Raw genomic sequence first — 23014 nt, 5'->3', positions numbered from 1 at the left:
ATGCCCTCCATGTCCCTGTGGCGCCAAGTCCTGCGGTAAGTGGCAGATGTGACCGACCAGTTCCCTAGACATACGCAGTCTTCGGCAACACTGGTTCTCTGTCATCTGCAGGAATGAAAGGCGGCGTCTGTAGATCCTGGGTGTCCCAAGGCGTCGACCAGCGACGGTTCACTGTGGCTCTTTAGCGGCGTGTGTGGGAGCCCCAGCCACCCCTTCTTCCTGAGGGTGCTGCTCCTCCCTCAGCCCAGCAAGGCACCTCCGTCACTCTCTTCTCCTTCACCTCTGCCCTCTCCATACTCCTTCTGCACTCTTCCTGCAGAATGAAAGAGAGAGAAGCATGGGTTAGCATGGGTGTTCTAAGAACCTCTCTTGGTTAGGTCTGAAGGCATCTTAACCTTTCCTGGAGAGTGCTGGCCACCACTTGGATGGCCAGAGTTTAGTGCACTACATGGCTGCCCGAAACCCCAACCACCGCCGCCCCACTGCACGTGACTGATTGGCAGCAGCTTTTCCCACTGGACTGCATGCTGTGCTCTCAGCTCAGGCACAGACATTCTCCTAACCCACACTGCAAGGCTGCACTGTTAGCTTGAACCATGGGGGAGACTGGTTCAAACCGGCATGCTGACATTGCAAGGGGCTGTGAGCACCTCCAGCAGTGACTACTCCATGGCCAACTTTAGCAAGGAGATTGTACAACATGCCCAGTCGTCCAACTGTTCTGCAGTCCACTAAAACTCATTAGTTTGCAGTCTGTGCCTGAGGGTTCAACAGTTCTGGAGTTTTTGCTGGAAATTTCATGCCTCTGCATTGCTTGAGTTGGCAGATAAGCTAGAGGCCCGACTCCACGCATGTCAATGTGGCTGCATCTGAACCATCTCAGCTGCAGAGGAACAGTTGCTTTATACAAGGTTTCCCAAATGTGTGGTCGCTTTCCTACCTCGCCTCAACCACAGGGAGCCCTTGCTCCCCAGCGCCCCCAGCATACCTCAACCTTTAAGTCCAACAGGCGGCCCTCGCAAATGCTGCGTAATGTTACTGTGCACTCACGTCCGAGTTCCCCTCGAAGTGCAGTCTGCCAAGTGCACGCCTTTTATATGCTGTTGTGAAACACGTCAGCAAGCAATCACGCCAACGTGCTCGGATGAGCCAGTGGTGGGCGGGCGGGGGGATGATTCCGATGGGCTGGCTTATAATGATATGCAGATATACTACAATGAAGTTCTTGATATCCGAAAGTGGGAAAAGCGGCCTGCCATCAACGGGCAGAGCAGACAATTGCGAACTGGTTTCACGACGTTGTGAAACCGATTTTTGGCCTTGTCGCCATATTATTGGCCCATGCTGACAAACATGCCTGACAGCAGCGGGCTTGGAAAATTACACCTAGTGTTATATGCAGGGAAATATTTAGAGAGAAATCGAGGATGGAGGAGAGATTGCAAGATGAGGTGAGAAGGAGGTTGAAATCACCAAGAATGAAAAGTCATTAATTGCAAAGCCTGAGGGAAGAAAGCAAAGAAAATACTTCAATGAGAAAGATGGTGTGATATCTGGGTGGACGATACAGAACCTGGGTTTTAAATGAGAGGTATGAAGGGTGGAACAAGGAGAGATGCTCAAAGGTTGTTTGAGGAATAGAAAAGCAGACCAAGGTAAGATTTAGTGATAAGGGGTATACCAGCACTGCCACTGTTTGAGTGGGGACAGTGGTGGAAGATATGCCAGGTGGGGAATATCCAAGGAAGATAGGTGTCACTGACCATCAGCAATCTCAGGGCCATGGTGTCAATGTGGTCACTTCCAGAACAAGGTTATGGATCGCCAGAGCCCTCGAGGGAGAGGTGGCGAAGGTGTTGATAGCCCATCCACTAGCAGAGTCCAGTAGGCCAGTGCAGGGAGCGGTGATTAAGATGGGAAGGAGGCTGACAAGATTAGCCAGTGTTTGGGCTGGATGGGGAGAGAGTAGAATGGGGTGATTGGCATTCCTGCTTGTTAGGAAGCAGTGATGCGTACCGAGCTGGGCCCCTTTAGGAAGGCCAAAAGAGACACAGGGAAAAGTTATAAGATTATTTAATAGGGAGTAAAGCCTTTGATAGTGGTAGGAGGGTAGGAGTGATGAGTGCTAAAAGATTGGGGTTTCTAGAGTAATCAAGGGCAGAGAAATAAAGGCAGCATGATTGTGAGAGAGGTAAAGAGAAAAGGTAAAAGGGAAGGAAAGAGGAAATAGAATTGATGGGGTTGATCCCTGAGTGACCGCTAACACCTGCATGTAAATGGAATTAGGGAAACTAAGCTACTCAGACTCAGACCTGCAAGATCAAGACAGATCAAGATCGATAGGGCAATAAATGCTGGTCTAGATAGTGACGCCAGCATCCCATGAAAGAATAAAAATAAAATAGCTACACTTTGAAATACACAGGGATTAGGGAGGATTACGTTACATAAGATTACATAGGATATAGCAAACCACTATGCCAGTGCTTATGGTCCACTCAAGCCTCCTCCCATCTTTCCTTATCTAAATCTATCATTGTAACCCTTGATTCCCTTCTCCCTTGTATGTTTGTTTAGTTTTCCCTTAAATGTTATTTGCTTCAACCACTCCCTGTGGCAGTGAGTTCCACATTCTCACCACTCTTTGGGGAAGGAAGTTCTTTCTGAATTCCTGATTGGATTTCTTGGGGACTATGTTATACTGACGGCCTCTCGTTATGCTCTTCCCCACACGTAGGGGTTGGCGGTGTGTGTGTCAGCTCCACCTCTGACTTCTGAGCGGTTCGAATCGCTTCCACTCCCTGGGTTCTAGACCTTGGACTTATTTGGGGGTTGTGACAAAGTGCAGACAACTGGTTTTGGTGCAAGAAAAAAAACTGGGTTTATTGAAGTCACAAATGAATTTATAACATTAGGATTACACTGAGATTACACAGACCTACAAAGTACACTTAGTTAAGAATGGGGAACACACGGCATAACGAGGGAAAAATCACGCTACTAATCCCCTTACCCTTGTCCCACCCCCAAAGCCTAACTAAATTGAACTAGGAGAGGTCAGGGATCATGCTCACCAACCAGGGTTCCTTGACAGTTCGAAATCCAGCCAGGTAAGCCAGTTTCAGTTTTGGGGTACGCTCTTTGTGTCCTCTGGGGCCTGCCATCCCCACGTGGTTCTGGTCTGTGGAATCTGTGAAGGTTCTTCAGTTGGGTGGAGGGCGCGGTTGTGGGTGGTTGATCTTCGTGGAGGGCTGCGGTTGCGGCCTTGTTGTCTTCGGTTGAGCCTGCCACCCCATGCCCCTCGCCGTGATGTTGCCTGCGGGCCTGCAAACCTCCAGATCTCCTTCTTCCACTTGGCTCAGCTCCCTGTTTAAACTCCTCACTGCCCAAAAACAAACTGCTTTCAAAAATTGCTCACTTCTGTGTCCCTGTCCAAAACTGCTTTCAAAACTGCCCACCCTTCTGTGTCACTGCCCAAAAAAACTGTTCACACTCAGATCTGCTGGCCCAGTTATACAGTTTTAAAAAAAAATTCTTATCTCAATCCAAATCAAGGTTAGTTCTTTGTTTGATTTTGGTGGGCTTCCCCATTTGATTGTTGTCTCGTTGTTTTTAATGGGCTCGCATGACGTTTATCATTGCCTTCCTGTCCCAGTAACTAGTCTTGAACTGAAAGCCATTGTATATGTGGAGTATTGATGGGTTCGCATAATTTGCATTGATTGTTGTCTTCCTGCCTTAGTAGTTAGTAGCGATTACTTATGCAAGATTTTGATGGGCTTTAGTTTCGTATTGATTGTTTTAAAGGGAAGAATGCGTATTCTGTCTCCTCTCGTTGTCTGGTTTCAGGTAAAAGTCTAAAAGCCATATCCTTGTTGATGATATGAAAAATGTGGGAATTTTGAGAACCCTTCACACAAAAGAAAACATTCTTTCTGTACCCACTCGATCAAAACCTTTCAGAATTTAAAATCCCTATTAGGTCATCCCTCAGTCGCCTTCGTTCAAGAGAAGAGACCCAGCTTGTCAATCATCTCATGATATGTATATCTACATATTTCAAGTATCATCCTCATAAATCTTGTGTGTATCCTTTCTAGTCCCTCTATATCCCTTTTATAATATGGTGAACAGAACTGCACAAAGTCTCCAAGTGTGGTCTAACCAAGGTCTGAGACAGGTTTAGTATAATATCCCTATTTTTCAATGCTATCCCCATAGCACTCTATCCTGGTACTTGAATTGCTAATCTATGTTGCAACTTTTGTTAATAAAACATAAAGTGCTGGTAAAACTCAGCAGGTCCAGCAGCACCTATGGAGAATGGAACAGGGTTAACTTTTCGAGTCTAATTTGATTCTTCTTCGAAATGCTTTCACTTCCCAGCTTCTGTCACTGAATGATGATCCTTCACTTCCACACTCTTTTTTCTGTCCATTCTGCCGCTTGTCCCCTGACTCCACATTCTCTGACCTTATCTAGCATGGAAACCCTATCAAAGGCCTTTTAAAATCCAGATAAATTACATCTGTGATGTTATCACTGTCTACTCTCTATGACAGATCCTCAAAAAGTTCAATAAGGTTGGTCAAGCAAGATTTTATCTTTTAAAATCCATACTGGCTATTCATTATCAGAACAGTTGGGAAAACTAGGGTTAAAGTTAAAGGTTTGCTCAGGTTGATGTAGATATAAATATAAATCAGTGATGAATTGATGTCTGGGTGCTGAGACAAGTGAGTGAGACCAGTGGATATTCCACCAGCAGAACATTGATTGACACATTTCCATGCATTTAAATATTTCCTGTGCAAATACTGAACAAGCTGTTCCTGTTGCCAATGCTTCCACATAAAGAAATGATTATTAGCACACTAGATTTCCACTTGTGGTCTGAAGATAGATCCCCTAGGAATCACTGCTGATCACACTTAAAAAGGTAAAAATAAAGTGCTGCTCCAGCCACTATTTATCCCGACTGACAAATTAGTTGTTTTAGTGAAACTAGTTTGGTGGTTTCCTATTAATTTTAAAGGTCAGTAAGTTCTATGATTGAAGATTAATTCCCCAGTTGTCACTGCCACTTGATCAAAAGCAGCTGTGACAAATCGGAATTAAGACCAACATTGTTCCAGCTGGTCCCTTGGGCTATTTTTTTTAAAGAAAAGCTGTTTAACATATTCTAGAGCAGCACCAACTAAAACATAGAAAATATGTAAACAAAACCACACAATTTGTAATAATTAGAAAAAGGTTTCCAAGTTCATAGTTGAGTGAAAACCATCTGTCCAGAATGCATTCTACAAAGTTGTGCTATGATTCGAAATGCTAATGAGTTAAAAATCAACATTCTCCACAACCTGTGGGATTTGAAGATATTTGACTGTGAGGATTTGATGGTGCTTTGGGCTTGTTCAGTGATGTTTCGTCTCTGGAATTTGAGTTTGCATCCAGCTCAGATGCTTGGGATGAAAATTTTGCTGAAGATCATCCCACCCAAATTCAGAAACAACTATTTGTTCTCTCAATAGCATTTACTGAACTACTCAATATTCAGCCAGCTACACTAAGTAGCATCAGAATCACGCCAAATGTGCTTGCCTATTGAATTCAAAAAATTTATTTCAACAATATTTTTAAGTGACAGTAATTTTTTGTACATTTAATTTCTGATTGTATGAACTGTCCTTTGGTACTTGAAAAACACCCTTTGAAAAAGTAAGCATATTATTTTCTATCTGTCAGTGATGCTAATGTATACAATTTATATTCAAGTTGAGTATGTGGAAAAACATTGAATTTGGGCACTGATATTAACCTGACCTTCAATTAAACTTTACTGGAGAATTCTGCAAACATAATGCTGTATTTATTTGGATTGACCAAAGATGTGAATTATTAATACAGTTACAATTTTGAAATGTGTTTCTAATACAATATCTGGATTGAGAAACCTAGCTGTGTACAGTATATTAAACTTAAAATTGCAAAGAAAATATAGAAAGACTTCATACAAAAACATATATTGAAGAATGGTTGCCTTGATTCGGTTTGTAACCCTTCTTCCTTTAAGGCTTTGCCCTGAGTGAAGGAGCTGAGCGAAAAATTCATTCCAGAACTGGAGTTATAATGCTGTCCTACATAGATAGATTGAACAGAAACTTATCTACTTGCTGGTTCAGAGTAGGTAATTTTGGTGCTTTGACACATTTCTTCAACCAACACCATAAAAGAGATTAATTTGTCATTTATGGCAATGCTATTTGTGGAGATTCATGGTATGTGATACATGTCTGCCACATATACTCAGATAACAGTTACTACATTACAAAGAAATTCACTCCCACAAAATACTGTGAAATGTTTCAACAAAGTAAATATAAAAGTGAATTTATTTAGCAGATTTTATTTAACAAAGAATTAAGTTTTTAATGGTGAATACATGATGCTGTGCCCCGACAATGAGTTGCATTTCATGGAGAATGGGTCAGAGACAACATTGTCGCCATAATTTTCTAGCTTTTGGCTGGTGAATCTGGCTGTCTATTGCAAGCACAGGATTGCAAACTCTTCGCCTATCAGCCTATGTCCTTCCGTTCAATAGACTACATGTTCCAACTGTATGTTTTTCAGATCGAAAGGCTGAATTGATAGATTGACTGCATGCAGTGCCAATCTGCAACTGAAATTCTTACTAAGTGAATGAAGCTCCTCAATCCTTTTCCTCCTGTGACTTACCTGTACAGCATAGATTTTCTACACAAGGCCGCCCAAATATTACCCACTTTGTTCATTTCTTTCAGGACAATGCTATCGTCATTGAATAAACCTAACAACACCTTGGACAGAATTTTTAGCTTGGTGTGACCCGATCGGGCGCGAAATTGCACGAGATGATGTTGGGCGAGCGTCCTAACGTCATACCGCACTTGTGTGAAATTTCAGTCAGCAGGCACATGCAAAAGTCGGAAGCGTGCCAGCCGACAATTAAGAGGCCAATTAAGGTAATTAAAGGTGCAATTGTCTCTGATTTTTCATGGTCCGTCCAAACTGCTGTGTTGGAAGGGATGAAGGTGGTGACCAAGTACACCAGCTCCAAATAAAACTCTGCAATGGACTGAAAAACTCAACCTCACGGTGGGTGGATGGGCGAATCGGGCAGGCGGGCTTTGCATTTCTCATGAAACCTCATCCACGGAGTTTCCGAAAGTAAATGAAAGAAAAAGAAAAACCTATGGGCAGTGTTTTTATAATGTATATGTTCAAGTGACTGATTGTGATGCTTGCTCATTTTTTTCCTGATTTTAAAAACTTCATTTAATGCTTTAAAAGTCTTCAGCTCCTGAGGCAGCTTTCTGCCTTCAGGGAGCTTTCTGTCAGCACTCGCCCGACGAACTGATATCAGGGCCTGCCTTCTTCCCACCCCCACCCCGGCAGCGCTGAACATTTAAGCACACGCTTCACGCTGGCTGGCTGCTAATTGGCCAGCCAGCGTGAGTTGGTTCCTTGGCCAATCCCGGGCCTGGCCATTGTGCCCACCAGCCAACCTAAAAATTCAGGCACATGAGTCATAAATGCTCAAGCGACATCATCATTTGTGCAGTTACTCAAGTACACAATATTTAAATGACTGTCACCCAGATCAGTGATTTCACAGCTCTTTTACATAATAATCTAAGAACAACAGTTAGTGGATAGTGAACTGTTGGGCTTGATGGATAATACAGAGTCAAAAATCTAGTACATATACCCATCACGGTGCCAGAATTTACTGTATGAACAAAAGTGCAAACAGCCTATGGAGAGACCACTGAGCACAATAATGTGAATTTGAGATGTGTAACACATTTTTTTTAGGTACTAAGTGGCCTTCTAATGCTTGAAGATGTGAGCATATATCTGACAGGAGGCATGCCAGATGCCATCTTGGTAAAAGGGTTTGGCATGTGCACATAACAACTGCTGGCAGTATGCAGAACCAACAGATTCTGATGTTAATCAGTGTGTAATGTTGCTTTCACTAAACATTGGCCCAGATCTTCACTTCCCCGGGAGGAGGGGGGGGGGGTGGTTTCCCCGGAAGTACTCCGGAAGAGGCTCTGGAGGACCACTCGGAAGTCCCCATGCACTGGCTACACAGGAATTGCCAGGGAAGTTTCAAGTTCTGTTTGGCAATCCCCCAGCATTTGGAAACCTCCGAAACTACAACTTAATGTCGGAGACGTTGGATGGTTCCAACTCACTTAGTGGAATAGTTACGCAGGAAAAGTTAGAAAGATTAAAACCAGCTCCAGTCTCTGGGTAACTTTACAACTGACCACCAAACCCTTCTCCCCACATGTCTCCCCAATGCACCACCCGACGACTGTCCCCAAACCCCCCCAACCACCCCACCACCCTCCTGACCACCTGACTACTCCCAACCCCAAATTACTTCCCACCCCCTGACTATTCCCCCACCCCTGACCCCCGACTATCCTCCAAACTTCCAACTACCCTCCCTGACCCCACCAAACCTCCGCCCCCTGACTAGCTTCCCATGGCCGACCCCCCCTCCACCTCCCCCTACCCCAGCCTGGACCTGTGGAGCTCCAACAACACTCAAGAAGCTTGACACCATCCAGGACAAAGCAGCCCACTTGATTGGCACCCCATCCATAAGCATTCACTCCTTCCGCTACCGACACACAATGGCAGCAATGTGCCCCATCCAGAAGATGCACTGCAGGAATTTGCCAAGGCTCCTTCAACAGTTCCTTCTAAACCCACGACACTACCATCTAGAAGGACAAGGGCAGCAGGCACATGGGAAAAACCACCACCTGGAAGTTCCCCTCCAAATCACTCACCATCCTGACTTGGAAATATATCGCTGTTCCTTCACTGTCACTGGGTCAAAATCCTGGAACTCTCTCCCTAACAGCACTGTGGGTGTACCTACACCACATGGACTGCAGCGGTTCAAGAAGGCAGCTCACCACCACCTTCTCAAGGGCAATTAGGGATGGGCAATAAATGCTGGCCTAGCCAGAGAAGCCCACAAGCCGTGAATGAATAAAAAAAAACAACCTCTCCCACTCCACGACTACCCTGACACCCCCCTGACTCCCTTACCAAACTCCCACCTGACCTCCAGACTCACCCTATTCCCTCACCTACATATCTTACACACATACCTTCTCTTTTTAGCTTGGCAAAGTGGCTGGGACCTTTAAATTTACCGGCTAATGGCTGCTAGTGCTGTTAAAGTACCTTGCATCTTCATGCAAGTGAAACAATATAGGCCTTCCTTTAATCTTTAGCAACTTGATCATCCAGATATGTTGTCAGGCAGACTTCAGCACAGGTCACATGACAAAGAACAAAGAACAAAAAAAAGTACAGCACAGGAACAGGCCCTTCGGCCCTCCAAGACTGCGCCGATCATATTGCCTGTCAAACTAAAATATTTTGCACTTCCGGGGTCCATATCCCTCTATTCACATCCTATTCATGTATTTGTCAAGCTGCCTCTTAAACACCACTATCGTACCTGCTTCCACCACCTCCTCTGGCAGCGAATTCCAGACACTCACTACTCTCTGCGTAAAAAACTTGCCCCGCACATCTCCTCTAAAGTTTTCTCCTCTCACCTTAAATCTATGTCCCCTAGTAATTGACTTTTCCACCCTGGGAAGAAGCTTCTGACTATCTAATCTGTCCATGTCACTCATAATTTTGTAAACTTCTATCAAGTCGCCCCTCAATTTCCGTCGCTCTAGTGAGAACAATCCGAGTTTCTCCAACCTCTCCTCATAGCTAATAACCTCCAGACTAGGCAGCATCCTGGTAAACCTCCTGTGCACCCTCTCCAATGCCTCCATATCCTTCTGGTAATGTGGCGCCCAGAATTGCACGCAATATTCCAAGTGTGGCCTAACTAAGGTTCTATACAGCTGCAGCATGACTTCCCAGCTTTTATACTCAATACCCCTGCCGATGAAGGCAAGCATGTCATATGCCTTCCTGACTACCTTATCCACCTGCGTTGCCACTTTCAGTGACCTGTGGATCTCCTTCATTTTACACTAAACTAAAGGCACAGTCCCGAAACATAATGATTTTACAAACCTCATTATTGTAACAGAATGAAGAGGCCATGCAGAGCAGGGCAAGCTGCTAGAAGAAGGAGGAGAAGGGGAGAAAGGCTCTGAGCAGGAGGCCAAATCAGTTTAGGGTGTTTAGGAAGCAATTCTCTTACTTCAGCTTCATTGAGGACCACTGCTTGCACTGTCTTTGAATCACATAAATTGTTGTGATTAAAAACTGTCATCATATATACAGCAGAATACTCTGTGCCTGCTGATATCGGGCATGCTCTGCAGCGTGAGCAGACAATATGGCGAGAAGGCCAGAAATTGGTTTCACGACATTGTGAAAAGAGTTTGTGATCGTCTGCTCAGCCCATTGATGGCCATCAGACGTCAGGAACCTCATTGTAATACATCTGCATATCATTATAAGGCCAGCCCGCTGGAAGCATTTCCCCCACCCCTGGCTGTATTGCCTGCCCATGCTGACATGTTTCACAACAGCATATATAAGGCATGTTGCACTTTGAGGGGAACTCAGAGGTGAGTGCACAGTAACATTGTGCAGCGCTTGCCTGGGTCACCTGTTGGACTTCAAGGCTGAGGCGCACTGGAGGGGGGTGGGGGCAAAGGCTGTCCTGCGGTTGAAGGTGGTGCACATGTATGTGAGGGGTGGGGGAGAGGAAAGTGGCCACGCGTTAGGGAAATCTTGTATAAAGTGACCATTCTTCTGCAGCTGAGACAGTTCAAATGCAATCACATTGACATGTGTGGAGTCAGGCCTCTAGATTATCTGCCCACTCAAGCAATGCAGAGGCATGAAAGTGCCACCAAATGCTCCAGAGCTTTTCACCCCTCGGGCACAGGCCGCAAACTAATGAGTGTTTTAGTGGACTGCAGAACAGTTGGATGACTGGGCACATTGTACAATCTCCTTGCTAAAGTTGGCCATGGAGCAGTCACTGGTGGAGGCGCTCACAGCCCCTTACAATGTCATCATCCCGGTTTGGACCAGTCTCCCCCATGGTTCAAGCTAACAGTGCAGCCTTGCAGTGTGGGTTAGGAGAATGTCTGTGCCTGAGCTGAGAGCACAGCATGCAGTCCAGTGGGCAAAGCTGCCGCCAATCAGTCAGGTGCAGTGGGGAGGAGGTGGTTGGGGTTTTGGGCAGCCATGCAGTGCACTAAACTCTGGCCATCCAAGTGGTGGCCAGCACTCTCCAGGATGCATTAAGGAGCCTTCAGACTTAACTAAAGAGAGATTCTTAGTACACCCACGCTAACCACGTATCTCTCTCTTTCATTCTGCGGGAGGAGTACATCAGGAGCATGAAGCCTGGTGAACTATCTGTATGCATCGTGGTGTACAGAGAGCAGAGACAAAGGATAAGTGAGTGACTGAGGCTCCTGGCTGGGGAGAGGGAGGAGAAGCACCCTCCGGAAGAAGGGGTGGCTGGGGCTCCCACACACACAGCTGAAGAGCCACAGTGAACCATTGCTGGTTGGTGCCTAGCAACACGCAGGATCTATAGACACCGCCTTTCATTCCTGCAGATGACTGAGAATCAGTGTCCCTGAAGACTGCGCATGTCTAGGGAACTGGTCGGTCACATCTGCCAGCTACTGCAGGCTTTGGCGCCACAGGGACATGGAGGGCATCCACTGCCAGTGGCCATGAAAGTGACCATGGCACTCAATTTTTACGCCACTTGCTCCTTTCAGGGCTCCACAGGTGACCTCTATGGGATATCACAAGCCTCCATCCATGAATGCATCCATGAGGTCACGGATACCATCTTCAGGAGGGCACACAACTTTGTGAATTTCGTCCGGGCCCAGGAGAGTCAGGATGCAAGAGCGCTGGGATCTGCCCAGATCTCGGGATTCCCACAGGTTCAGGGTGCCATTGACTGCACTCATGTGGCGCTCAGGTCTCCATGGCAACAAGGAGTCAACTATGTCAACTGCAAGGGCTTCCACTCGCTGAATGTGCAGCTGGTGTGCGACCACCACAAACGCATCCTGCAGGTCTGCGCATGGTTTCCAGGGAATGTCCATGACTCCTACTTTCTCAGTCAGTCTCAGATCCCTGACGTCTTCCAGGGTCCACAGAGGCTGCAGCGATGGCTCCTCGGGGACAAGGGCTACCCGCAGAGGCCGTGGCTAATGACACCCATGCGGTGGTCTCAGACTGCAGCAGAGTGATGCTGTAATGAGGCTCATGCTGCAACTCAAAACTTAGTGGTGCAGACCATCGAGATGCTGAATGTGAGGTTCCGGTGCCTGGACTGGTCTGGTGGAGCCCTACAATACAGTCCGCAGATGGTGTCACACATCGTCATCGCCTGTTGCACCCTTTACAACCCGGCACTGCAATGGGGAGAGGAGCTGGCTGAGGAGGAGATGGAGGAGCTGGAGGTCTCCTCCAAAGGGGAGGACATCGATGGCGATGAGGGTGTGGTGGCCCTTTCACTAGCCTGATGAGGCAGGTGCACTCGGGAGGCCCTCATAGCTGCTAGATTTGTGGAGGATGATGACGACATGCAGTGAGGAGACACCATAGATCCTCACATTGCATCTGTGAATGTTTGATTCCAGTCTGGCTTATGGCAGCACACATACCCTCTGTGATAAGGCTCCTGTCATGGAGATGCAGTGGAGGCCCGAATAGTTGCTCAATTGCTGTTGGCCATTCATATTTTTAAGTTCCAACTCCCGAACAATACAGCCCAAAATTCCATTTGCCTTCTTGATTACTTGCTGTACCTGCAATCTAACTTTTTGTGTTTCATGCACAAGAACACCCAGATCCCTCTGCGTTGCACTTTTTTGGAGTCTCTCTCTATTTAAATAATAATCTGCCTTTTGATTCTTCCTATCAAAGTGCATGACCTCACACTTTCCCACATCAAACTCCATCTGTCAAGTTTTTGCCCACTCACTCAACCTGTCAATATCCCCTTGCAGATTCCTTATGTCCCCATCACAACATGCCCGCCCACTTATTTCTGTATTGTCAGCAAATTTGGATACATTACACTCTGCCCCCCATCCTCCAAGTCATTAATATAGATAGTAAATAATTGAGGGCCTAGGACTGATCCTTGTGGCACTCCACTAGTTACGTCTTTCCAACCTGAAAAAAACCCATTAATCCCGACTCTCTGTCTTCTGTGTGTTAACCAATCTTCAATCCATGCTACTACAGTAGCACCAATATTGTGAGCTCCTATCTTGTGCAATAACTTTTTATGTGGCACCTTATTGAATGCCTTCTGGAAATCCAACTACACTACATCTACTGATTCCCCTTTACCAACTCTGCTTGTTATATCCTCAAAGAACTCTAGCAAATTCGTCAAACATGATTTCCCTTTCACAAAACTGGTCACAAAAATGACCTTGTTTGATTGCATTAAGCTTTTCTAAATGTCCTGCTATTTCTTCCTTAATCATGGATGATAGCATTTTCCCAACGATAGATGTTAGACTAACTGGCCTATAGTTTCCTGCTTTTTGTCTCCCTCCCTTCTTGCAAAGGCATTAGCGACTTTCCAATCTGCTGGGACCTTCCCTGAATCCAGTGAGTCCTGGAATATTTCGACCAATGCCTCCACCATCTCTGCAGCCACTTCCTTTGAAACCCTTGGATGCAGGCCATCAGGTCCTGGTGACTTGTCTGCCTTTAACCCATTAGTTTATCAAATACTTTGTCCATCGTGATAGAGACTGTTACAAGATCTTTCTTCCATTAGCTCCTTGCTTATCTGATATCTTTGGGATGTTTATAATATCCTCCACCGTGAAGACCGATGCAAAATGTTGGTTTAAATTATCTGCCATTTCCCTGTTCCCTGTTATCAATTTTCTAGTCGCATCCTCCAAGAGTCCCATGATCACTTTAACCATCCTCTTTCCTTTTAAATTCCCCTAGAAGCTCTTGCTGTTTGTTTTTATATTTCTTGCCAATTTACTTTCATAATCAACTTTTTTTCTCTTTATTTGCTTTTTAGTCATCTGCTGCTGGTTCCTAAAAAAATCACAATCCTCTGGCTTACCACTAGTTTCCACCATTTTGTATGCCTTAGCTTTTGATTGGATACTCTCCTTGACCACCTTTGTTAACCACGGGTTCATCCTTCTCATCGAGTCCTTCTTTTTGACCGGGATAGATTTTTGCTGAGCGTTATGAAATATCTGCTTAAATGTCTGCCACTGCTCATCAACTGACTTTCCACTTAGTCTATTTTCCCAGCCCATTTTAGATAACTCTTTCTTAATACCTCTGTAATTGCCCTTATTTAAGTTGAGGACACTGGTTTGAGACCCGAGTTGCTCGCCCTCAAACTGAATTTGAAATTCTATCATGTTGTGATCGCTACCCCTTAGAGGATCCTTAACTATGAGTTTGCTTATTAACCCCACCTCACTACACATTACTAGATCAAAAATAACCTGTTCTTGGGTAGGTTCTGCAACATATTGCTCTAAGGAACAATTCCTGATGCATTCTACAAATTCGCCTTCCATGTTACCCCTGACAATATGATGTGTCCAGTCAATATGCAGATTAAAATCACCTGCGACAATTGTAATGTCCTTCTTATACGTATCAATTGTTTCCCGATTTATACTTTGTCCTACAGAGAGGCAACTCTTCGGGGGGGCCTATAGACAACTCCCACACATGACTTCTTCCACTTGCTATTCCTCATTTCCACCCAAACTGATTCCACATCATGATTTATTGCACCTTTATCATCACTCACCACCGCTCTGATACCTTCCATAATTAACAAAGCTACCCCACCTCCTTTTCCTTTTTGCCTATTTTTTCTGGATTGTTGAATACCCTTGAATATTGAGTTCCCAGTCTTGGTCACCTTGCAACCATGTCTCTGTAATAGCTCTCAAGTCATATTCATTTATTTCTATTTGTGCCGTCAACTCATCTATCTTGTTACAAATGCTGTGTGCATTCAGATAAGGAGCCTTAAGTTTTGACTTTTTACCATTATTACTCATTCTGGTTCTAATTTCTGCTACACTCTTCTGCTTATATTTTCTGCCCCTTCCTGTCACACTTTGATTATCGTTCACCTCTTCACTACCCTGCACCTCTGTTCTCTCCTTTCTTTTTGATTTTTTAAACTCCCCTTCAATTGAACCCTCCCCCCCACTAATTAGTTTAAAGTCCTATCCACAACCCTAGTTATACGATTTGCCAGGACACTGTTCCCTGCATGGTTCAAATGAAGCCCATCCCAATGGAACAACTCTCTCCTTCCCCAGTGCTGGTGCCAATGCCCCATGAATTGGAACCTATTTCTCCGACACTAACCTTTGAGCCACGCATTTAACTCTCTAATCTTATTTACCCTATGCCAATTTGAACGTGGATCAGGTATTAATCTGGAGATTATTACCTTTGTAGTCCTGCTTTTTATTTAGCCCTGAGCTGCTCGTAATCCCTCATCAGAACCCTCAGTCTTTCCTAATCCTACCTATGTCATTGATACCTACGTGGACCATGACAACTCAATGCTTCCTCTCCCAATCCAAGTTCCTCTCCAGCCCTGAAGAGCTGTCCTTAACCTTGGCACCAGGTAGGAAACACAGCCTTCGGGACTCTCTGTCTTTGCTGCAGAGAACAGTATCTATTCCCCTAACTGGCTATCCGCTATTACAACTACATTTCTCTTTTCTCCCCCAACTTGAATGGTGCTCTGTACCATGGTGCTGTGGTCAGTTCGCTCACCCTCCCTGCAGTCTGTGCCATCATCCACACTGGGAGCAAGAACCTCGTACCCATTGGACAAGAGCACTGGCTGAGGCTCCTCCAAAGCTAAATTCTGGATCCCCATACCTGCCTCACTCGCATTCACACCGTCCTGTCCCTGACCACGGTCCAAATTTGATGTAATTAATCTATAAACCCCTTCAGCTATCTCCTGAAGCACAGTGTCCAGGTAACTCTCCCCCTCCCTGATGTGTTGCAGTGTCGGCAGCTCGGACTCCAGCTCATCAATTCTGAGCTGAAGTTCCTTGAATAGGTAACACTTGCTGCAGAGGTGCTCACTGTGGATTGCACCTGCGTCCACCAGATCCCACATACTACAGCTGCAGCACATCGCCTGCCCAGTCATCTCTATTCTAAATAATTAATTAATTAGTATGTTAAATATTTTAAAAGTGAATTTCTTAACTGTACTCTTCAGCTGTAATAACGTCTCCTGATTTAAACCGCTTGGCCAATCAAAAGAGACACGGAAGAGATATCCACCAATCACTTACCTGTTTTCCTTTGATGTCACACTTCGGTTCTGACTGGTAGAAACAGGTTGAAGGGGCTCTCTGCCGCTGGTTTTTACTTCCTGCCACCGCTGCCCTTCTCACGTTGGTCAGCTCTTCCCATGTGCTTGTAGCATGGGTGGTGGAAGGCCGTTGACCTTCAGTTGAGGAGACTGCAGATGGCCTTGGATAGTGACCACAAGCAGTTCTGAACTTTGGGTGCTAGAGTCAGGGCTGACTGGCAGACTAGAAAGGGCATGGTGGAATGGCTGGAATGCAGTCATCCTCAAAGAGCACTGTAGGATTGTGCTCCATGAAGCCACTCCCAATCAGTTCAGCAATCCTAGTAACCTACTGAAGAACAGATTGATGGATTGCTGTGAAGCTCTAGGAGCCTCTTTGCACAGTGGTACCCAAACCATGGTGGCATTGCCCTAAAATATGCAAGCTGTTTGTGTGGCAACTTGAACTGTACATTGGCTATCAGACCCTGCATTATTTTGGCTTCCACAGGTGTACTGAAGGTGTCCTATGTTGGAAAAGATGGTCTCCAAGCTCTGCAAAGTCTTGAGCCAAGTTGGCGCCAAACTCCTCCTTGCACCTTAATATTGAGCATAGGTTTTCTGGCAGGCTTTCCGGTGGACCTAGCATTTGGCTCTGTTCTCTCATCAGTCTTTTTCTGTAGCCTGGCACATTAATGCCCTAATTGGACTCCAAGCAGCAGGATTACTGTGGGACCTTGCCGTCCGGTAAGCTTGCTGCTATGTTGCTCTTTCTGGGGAGACATATTTGTGCCCGATGTCTCACCAAATGCCAATCTCTCCTTTATCCCAGCCTTTAAACGACACCTAGTGTTAGGATTTGAGTGCTAGCTATCAGCATAAAACTGTGTGATGATGTCTCTTCATCTTTAGTATCTTTCTCCTCATCTTGCACTGACTGGATGGCTCCAGTTCTTGATTAATTCTCAATGAAAAAGGGATAAGGGTTAGGTTGTGGTGCTGGGAGAGTAGAAAGTAAAAGCACCATCTGCAGCTTCTCAGTCAGAAGAAATTGTGGATGAAAGGAAGTAGGATGAGAGAAGGAAGATTAGGAATACAGACACCCTCATCATCGATCCTTCCAATCCCACTTCAGAAATTCATTCCTATGTTGGCCATCACTGTCTCCTCCATGGGAGTTAGAACAAGGGATGTGACTGTCCTCCTTCTGCTTCCTGCTTTTATGCATCACCTTCTCCTGCAAGACAGAGGGAAAGAGGTGAACGAGTGTCCACAATATGTTTGAACAATGTGCTGTCATGGTTGAATAGCTACCAGTGTATATGAACTGTTAATTGTGGGTGTGAGGTTTGCAACAGTGATCAGCGTGTGAGGGTGAGATATAGCTTATGAATTTTAGGGTTAATTGCATCCTGATTGAGAGAGATTGTTGGTAGGTGGCTATTATGAGGAGTAGAAAATTCTACAGTGGATTAGGCTTTTGCTTCATTGGTTGGATATGCCATATGAAGATGAACTCCCTGTCCATAACTTGTGTAATCATTAAACTTCTTCCTGCATTGATTTCATGATCTTGGAGCAATGCAACTGGTACTGACCTGCGCTGCTACTTTTTCCCTCTGTCTCTTTAGCCTCTGTGTGGAGGGCCTCCCTGTAGACACCAGACATCTCTCTTTTCCACCTCTTCCACCAAAATCTCCAATGCGTTGTCTGAAAATATTGGCACTCACTCTCTTCCAAAAAAAAATCCCACCAGTTCTCGCAGCCACAGTGCACCTCCCCTTTAAGAAGTGCAGGCTGCATTTAAGTAGCCCTAGCCAGACTGCTGAAGTTTGCAGCTAACGAACAGTGTGGGTAGCACTGGCTGCATGCAGCAATCATATAAAACAATAGGCAACACCAATCCATCATGTTGCTTGCAGTGTATTGAACAGATGCAGATTAGTCCCGTACTGCCCTTTTTCAGAAGTTGTCTAATTTAACCCTCATTACAAAATAACCAAATGAGGTGGCAAGCTTTAATAGACATGACCTGAAATGGCTTTGATCTGACCATTCATTATTCCAGCAGAATGAGTAGACAAAATACATCTGTCTTAAAATTAAAATGCGTAAAAATGTTCTAAAAATTCAGTACAGTTTTCATTTCCCTTAGAGCAATTCCATATTTTTTTAAAAGAAAATATATTTCTGCCTTTCACTTTCAATTTCACATTTCTGCTTCATGCATCTTTGCAGGAATAGAAATTCATTCAAAATAAATGGATCCACTTGTTACATGATAAAGTCATCTGCATACAAATTCCATTAGGAAGATCTCAGGCATTGTAGTGCTTGTGTAAGGAGCCAATGCTTGGCTGAGCTTTATTTCTTGATTTAGGTGATGTAGTTACATAGAGAAATATAGCACTTACAACAAGGAAAAGATCACATAGCCAACTGGTCCATGTCAACATTTACTCAAGAGAGCAAATTGTACTTTTTTAAAATTATGAGGGGAAGGAAATTTCCCCCTTGGTGGAGGGATCAATAACAAGGGGGCATAGATTTAAGGTAAGGGGCAGGAGGTTTAGAGGGGATGTGAGGAAGAATTTTTTCACCCAGAGGGTCATGGGAACCTGGAACTCTCTGTCTGAAAGGATGGTAGAGGCAGAAACCCTCATAACATTTAAGAAGTATTTGGATGTGCACTTGTGATGCCATGGCATACAAGGCTATGGGCCTAGTGCTGGAAAATGGGATTTGAATAGTTAGGTACTTGTTTGACCGGCTTATACTCGATGGGCCGAAGGGCCTTTTTCTGTGCTGTAGACCTCTATGACTCTAAAAATTCATTTATGGGATGTGGGCTTCGCTGGCTGGGCCAGCATTTATTGCCCATCTCTAATGGCCATTGAGAAGGTGGTGGTGGGCTGCCTTCTTGAACCACTGCAGTCCCTGTGGTGTAGGTACACCCACAGTGCTGTTAGGGAATGAATTCCAGGATTTTGACCCAGTGACAATGAAGGAACGATGATATATTTCCAAGTCAGGATGGTGAGTGACTTGGAGGGGATCTTACAGGTGGTGGTATTCCCATCTATCTGCTGTCCTTGTCCTTCTAGATGGTAGTGGTCGTGGGTTTGGAAGGTGCTGCCTAAGGAGCCTTGTCGAGTTGCTGCAGTGCATCTTGTAGATGGTACACACTGCTGCTACTGTGTGCTGGTGGTGGAGGGAGTAAATGTTTGTGGATGGGGTGCCAATCAAGCGGGCTGCTTTGCCCTGGACGGTGCCAAGCTTCTGAGTGTTGTTGGAACTGCACTCATCCAGGCAAGTGGAGAGTATTCCATCACACTCCTGACTTTTACCTTGTAGATGGTGGATAGAATATTATTTTCCCCCAAGGTTTGACATAGAAACTCATAACTAACCATTTCAAACTTGCTGCTTGATGTAATATAAAATTATTTAGCATTGCATCAAAAATAGTAGAAATATGTAAATGTGACAAATGCAAGTTTTAACAGAACCATTAATGAAAGAAATTACTATTGATTATTTTGTTCTATCTTGTTAGTTGAGATGGCCTGAAATGAAAAGTCAATGGCCCAGTTTGTTAGTCTTCTGATTGAATGGCACCCCCTTCTTACTTTGCATTAAATGTAAATACTCTTGCATATTTCTTTCTTATTACTGGTTCATAATCTTCACTCAACAGCTATGGTTACATATCTGTTCAATGTACGGCATTGCAGAGCTCTGAGATTCAGAGGGATTTACGTGTCCTAGTGCATGAATTACAAAAGGTTAGTATGCAGGTACAGCAGGTAATTTGGAAAGCGAATAGAATGTTATCATTTATTGTGAGGGGAATTGATTACAAAAGTAGTGAGGTTATGCTTCAATTATACAGGACATTAGTGAGATCACATCTGGAGTATTGTGTACAGTACTGGTCTCCTTATTTAAAGAAAGATGTAAATACATTAGAAGCGGTTCAGAGAAGGTTTACTGGACTAATATTAGGAATGGGCGGGTTATGTTATGAAGAAAGGTTGGACAGGTTAGGCTTGTATCCACCGGAATTTAGAAGAGTAGGAGTTGACTTAACTGAAACCTTTAATATCCTGGGGGATCTTGACAGGGTGGATGTGGAGAGAATGTTTCCTCTTGCGGGGGAATCTAGAACTAGGGGTCACTGTTTAAAACTAAGGGGTCACTCATTTAAGAGAGGGATGAGGAGAAATATTTTTTAGAGGGCTGTGAACCTTTGGAACTCTATTCCTTAAAAGGTGGTGGAAGCGCCTATAATATCTTTAAGGCAGAGCTAGATAGATTCTTGATGAATAAGGGGGCGAAAGGTTATCAGGGTAGGCAGGAATGTGGGGTTGAAGTTACATTCAGGTCAGCCATGATCTTATTGAATGGCGGGGCAGGCTTAAGGGGCTGGGTGGCCTACTCCTGCTCCATGTTTATATGTTCGTACGTATTCTTCATACTAGCTATTTCATCTTATTTACCTTGGAGCAATATTGGCCAATTCTTTGGGCTCTACACTTTATGATTAGTATCATTGATTCTTTATTATCCCCTATGACACAACCTTGACCATGTCTCATTTAAGGACATTACCTCAAATACTATAGTGCCGCCTTATTGCTGTGTTGAGGTGCTAGTACTATATGTGTGTCCCAGTCACCCAGAGCTCTAATTAAGGGGCAGTAGAGTCACTGTCTCAACAGAAGTGCATTAAGAATACAAAAAGTGTCTTGTTGGGTTTTACCTTAAGAAAAAAAGATTTTCAGCATGGGTTCTTTTTACAATTTCACTATAAATAGCTAACACAGGACTCTCCCCCTTCCCCCATCAAGTGTTGCCCTACATATTTGTGTCATCCAATTCAAATGAGTTCAGTAGAGAACTAAATAAGTGCCACAATTGTTATGACAATAGTTTATCTAATCGATCCAGCACACAATGTCCATCCACATTTTCCATACATGATGGATTTAAAAGAGTAGAGTACATCTGATGGTAAGGCAAGTTATAATATTGTGAAGTTTAGATATTATATGATGTTGTCACATGTCAGCCCGTGTAGTAAATCTTTCTATTTCCAATTTCTTTCCTTGCCTGAGGACAAGGTTTCATCATTAAGGAGTAGGGGGAGTCTGCATGAAACAATTGCAACCTGAATTATAATGCACTCATCCAAGACTGCACAGTGAATGCAAGGCATATATAAAGCAATGCCTTCCTATATGAAGTTAAGACGACCGAAATTGGGGTGTATATTAATTTGCTTCCTCATTCTAGAGTTTCACCTGAGGGATTACAGATGGTTGTGGAACATGCTTTGGCCCCTTACCCAAAAAAGTTGTAACATGTTGTTTTAGCCAGCAGTAAGAATGGACCATGTTCTGCTTTATGCCTATTACCCAACAACTCAGCAGATTTGTGGTTTGGGTTCACTAGTATAATTTACTGACTATTTCACTTTGCCCCAGTGCCTGCTTAAGACAAGTTGTAAACTCTTGTAGTGAATTGATTAAACTGCACGAAGATGAATAACAAAAGACACTGAGACCTACATAGAAATACATTATGCAGTAACTGTGAACTACCAGTAAAAATTGATATACGCTTAGGTGATTTGGATTGCTTTGTCTATGTGCTCTATTAGCTACTTAATTTGTAATTTTTTCTCTTATAAACACTGGACTTGAAAGCAATCAATTACTTGGGATAATTCCTAACCAGAGACCAAAATAAATCACTTTGAAATACTTTGAGTATCCATATGCATAGTCAATGCGGCAGGACAAATCCATGATCCAGTAATTTCAATATGGAAAGCTTTTCAAATATGTGGCAAGAATGAGAAATTGACATTATTATGTTAATATGAACTGATAAATGTTTATAAAGTGATTGAGACTGTAAAGAAAAATTGAAAAAATAAGTATCAAAGAAGAAAGATATACTTAATGGCGAACTGTCAGATACATAACTTATTTCAAGATGAATGAAGAGCTGATAATTCCAATTTCTGTTTCTACAAGTGATAAAATAATCTGTTGCTAATGAGGACTATTAGATGTTTCATACACTTCACTAGTTCTCATGAGCATCCTGTCAGATTTCACCAGAACTCTCTTCAGAATAGCAACTTAACAAGTCATTTGATGTTTGAAATTCATGCCTTGAGGCAAAATCAAATGGAAAAAAATTGAGGAAAATATCATGGAACATTATAAAATGATATTCAATGAGGCAGTGGTATTTAACTATAAGTGGCTGTTTTCTTACAAACAGTTCTCCATTACACTGCTTGAGTTGTCTCTTTTATGTATGGGAACTATTTTAAGTTAGAATTTTGTATTGAACCATAGAATTAGGGAAATAAGACTATATCTGTCTGTGAGTTTAATTTTGTATTCCTACGATAAATTTCCGATTTAAACCCTGAGAGCCATTTTGTACACACTAGACCAAATGCAGTGTTCAATTTGCATCAGGTAACACAAATGATTTTACCAGACACGTCATTTAAATGAAGGTGCTCAATGGACTAGTTAACCTCTAGAGCATAGGTTGAACTCCTCAGTTTATCTGGTTAATTTTCTTACCCTTCTTTTGCCATGGCCTCTGAGGGTAGATGAAGGGGAAGAAATC

This window comes from Cetorhinus maximus, chromosome 15 (assembly GCF_964194155.1).
Source record: "Cetorhinus maximus chromosome 15, sCetMax3.hap1.1, whole genome shotgun sequence".
NCBI lineage: Eukaryota > Metazoa > Chordata > Chondrichthyes > Lamniformes > Cetorhinidae > Cetorhinus > Cetorhinus maximus.
The sequence above is the reverse complement of the archived record's forward strand: the minus strand, read 5'-3'. Positions refer to the sequence as shown.